At 48.3% G+C, this 3,809-nt stretch overlaps 1 long non-coding RNA gene across 1 annotated transcript; it reads right to left on the bottom strand.

Annotated features, from left to right (window-relative positions):
• Window positions 1–2,532: 2,532 nt before the first annotated feature.
• Window positions 2,533–3,231, bottom strand: LOC119272282. Its single transcript, XR_005134726.1, has 2 exons — window positions 2,982–3,231; window positions 2,533–2,743 (listed from the first exon to the last, which is right to left on the bottom strand). It is a non-coding gene; the product is annotated as an uncharacterized LOC119272282 (long non-coding RNA).
• Between the last annotated feature and the right edge of the window lie 578 nt (window positions 3,232–3,809).

Here is a 3,809-nt window from a genome sequence, read left to right as displayed (position 1 = left end):
GCGACGCCATCCAATGCACCGGCGATCTACAGTGGGTACCAGCCGGCTCCTCCGCGTCTGCTCCGTCCTATGGTGTTTCCCCGACACCGTATCCTCTGCCTGCTGTGGCTTCTTCGACGGAGCTGGCCCACGTCTCGCCGACGCCTGGTGGTGGTCCCGCATCAGGGCTACCACGCGCCGCCTCTGCCGGATCAATGCCGCCGCCGCTGCACCGTTCTACTTCGCGCACCTCATCCCGGTGAAACTCACGACGGATAACTATGTGTGGTGGCGGGCGCAGGTGTTGCCGCTTCTCCGCAATCACTATTTGGAGGGTTATGTTGACGGCACACTCTCATGCCCTCCGCCATATCATCCGGCGTATTATGTTTGGGTGGCTCAGGATCAAGCCATCCTCTCTGTTATCCAGTCCTCTTTTATGGGAGGGCCTCGTCACTGATCATCTTCGCCGCTACGTCTCGGGACGCGTGGACGGCCCTTCATACCAGCTTTGCTTCGCAGTTTCAGGCGTGGGCTCACGCCATTCGCACTGCGCTTGGGGAGGTGAACCTTCATGATCTCACCATCATCGTCTACTTCAACAAGGTGACGGGTATAGCTGACACACTTGCCTCCATTGGCAAGGCGCTTGGTCCGGAGGAGTTCACATCCTATGTGCTCAATGGACTGAGTGACGACTATGATAATTTGGTGGAGAATATCAATGGTCGTGCCACTCCCATTCAGCCATGTGAGTTGTACGCACGTCTCCTCGCTACGGAGCAGCGCATCCAGACTCCTCGCTCTACGCCGAGTTTCCCTTCCACCAACGCTGCAACGTGTGGGAAGGGCAAGCCCTACAAGCCACCAACTGGTGACAAACCTCCGCCGACCACGCCTAACTCACGGAACACCACTACCTCGACGGGAGATCGAGTCCGTGCCTGCTGTCCTTCATGTGATGCTCAGGTCCCCTGCCAGCTATGTGGACTTGATGGTCACCTTGCCTCCCGATGTCATCGTCGCTTCGAGCAGGATTTCTTGGGGATCGGGAACAATGGCAAGGTTAATGAGAAGCAGGTTACCCATGCGAGTCATGAGCGGGGGCATACTCCTTCCTATCCAGTTGATGCATCTTGGTACATGGATACGGGAGCTACCAATCACCTGACGAGTGACATGGGCAAGCTCTCTACACAGGAGCCGTACCGTGGACATGATCAGGTTCGCACTGCTAATGGGAAAGGTATGCACATCTCATATATTGGTCAGGCATCACTTCTTACACGTCGATCCACACAATTACGTCTTCTTAATGTCCTTCGTGTTCCCACGGTTTCATGTAGTTTGCTTTTAGTTCCTAAACTTACTCGTGATAATAATGTTCTTGCTGAATTTCATCCTTTTTTTGTTAAGGAACGAGACACGAGGGACGTACTCCTTAGAGGTCGACTGTGTAATAATGGTCTCTATGCACTTGATGTGCCACCAGCTCCTAGTGTTTTCAGAGGTGTTTGTGTGTCTCCATCACATTGGCATGCGCGCCTTGGTCATCCTGCCACTTCCATCGTTCGCCATGTACTTCATCGTCATGAGCTTCCAGTAGTGTCAAATAAACATGTTGATGCAGTTTGTGATGCCTGTCAGCAAGGCTAGAGTCATCAGCTTCCTTTTTCTGCGTCGAGTCATGTAGTCAATAAACCTCTGTTAGTGGTCAGCGGGGGGCTATGCTCTCTCGGCGTTCTCTGATGCTGATTGGGCTGGGAGCCTAGATGACCGGCGATCAACGGGGGGCTATGATGTCTTCTTTGGTCATAACTTGATCGCCTGGAGTGCGCGCAAGCAGGCCACAGTCTCTCGGAGTAGCACTGAAGCAGAGTATAAGGCAGTTTGCCAGTGCCACGTCTGAGCTCATTTGGGTACAGTCTCTCTTGAAAGAGTTGGGAGTCTCTCAAGAGCAGCCACCGGTTCTTTGGTGTGATAATATTGGTGTGACATATCTTTCATCTAATCCAGTTTTCCATGCTCGTACCAAGCACATCGAATTTAACTATCATTTTGTAAGGGAACATGTTGCACAAAAACTTTTCCATGTCAAGTTTATCTCCTCCAAAGACCAACTTGCTGACATCTTCACGAAGCCACTTCCACAACCTCAGTTTGAAGGTTGTAGGCACAATCTTAACTTGCTTTGTACTTCAGGCCACAATTAAGATTGAGGAAGGATGTTAGACTATATTTTGTATAAAGCTTCTGTGTATATCTGTATATTGTATTTGTGTACAATATGTACCCTTATATATACAAAAAGCCACACCCGCATTATGGTGTCGTGCAGTTTTCCCACAAACCTAATCTTTACACTTCTCATCAACAATGTGTACTCTCCTGGATTGTCATCAGGGGGACAACATAACGGTTGTCAGGACCGTGACCAGAGTTGGTTGTCGCGCGCTTGAACGGAAGATGCCAGAGGCGGAATTAGGATTTCTCGAAGCCTAGGGCTAAAGCTAAGCGTCTATAAATAACATCAATACCACAACCTACAAAAAATCGCCGAAAATAACACATACAATTGAATGTTAGAAGTACACCATAAATTCTGATAAAGAGTAAAACATTAATTCCTTATTGCCACAAGAGCAATTTCAATAAACATGCCATCGATCTAACAAAGTGCATCATTGCAAACCGTGATACCAAATAAATGAAGGCTTGCTTCATTTGAGACAGATAATTTCTTCATCGGCAATAGTAGAAGGACCTGGAGTTGTAAACATAAAAATGAGTATTTAAAATCAAGAAATAGAGATAAACCAAGTCGACTGTTCATTTGCCATTTTGGAAAACAAGACCATATGAACTGTCCAGGTCCTCTTCATCTTGATTTTCTATTTTTTTCTGCTAACAAATAACAACGAAACAAATTGACTAAAGCAATGCAATTACGAAGTCGTTGGTTTTGGCTGACAAAAAGAACTATGGGAAAATGTTAGTACTACCTTTCAGCCGGTTGTGGAGATCTGGAGATGTACTGATGGAACACAGAGCAGAACAGGAGCGTGAAGCGGGCTACTCCAACAATGCGAGAGATCCGTGGTTCGCAGCACCGGCCGCCTCCGGGCGCGTCTAGTGGATCGAGTAGTTGATGAGACAGGGAGAGTTGGCGGCGCAGCATGAGAAATTTTTTGGGGGTAGATCTGGAGAGACAGGCGTTAGAGGATGGGAGCGATCGTGCATCGTGCTTGGTGGCGATTTTTTTTAGAGCCTGGTGGCGATTTATGGAGCGATCCGGTCGAGGCGCTACCAATTTCTGCAGCCATCGACCAAACTGGGCTTGTGGCGCTGAAGAGCTCGGTGGGCTGAGGCCTGGGGCTGGGCCTCTCCAAGTCTTCGAAAATGAAAATTTACTGCTGTATATATAACCTATTAGATGGGCCATGCCTGGGGCTATAGCCCCAGTTGCCTCAGGCACAATTCCGCCCCTGGAAGATGCAGACGGCGATGGGAGATTTTCATGCTGCAGAGAAGTCTCTGAATACGAGGAAGAGCTAAGATGGAGAAGATGGACGAATAGATGGTGTGAAGTTGCAGGAGTAAAATAAAGTTGGAAGGCTTTTATAATGAAGGAAAAAAACATACGCCGGCCATTGCTAAAGGCATGTATAATGGTCGGGAAGACCATCTTGTCTTAAACCCATCATATAATCAAGAGAAGACAATAAAAGCTGATGTACAACATGGTGGTTTTTAGTCTTATCTCTAATAACAAGATATTCCTAACACACGCAATGTAGCCGCCGCCTCCTCTCAAAGAAAGAAAGAAGCTT

This window comes from Triticum dicoccoides, chromosome 3A (genome assembly GCF_002162155.2).
Source record: "Triticum dicoccoides isolate Atlit2015 ecotype Zavitan chromosome 3A, WEW_v2.0, whole genome shotgun sequence".
NCBI classification, from domain to species: Eukaryota; Viridiplantae; Streptophyta; class Magnoliopsida; order Poales; family Poaceae; genus Triticum; species Triticum dicoccoides.
This window is presented reverse-complemented; position numbering and strand designations above follow the sequence as displayed.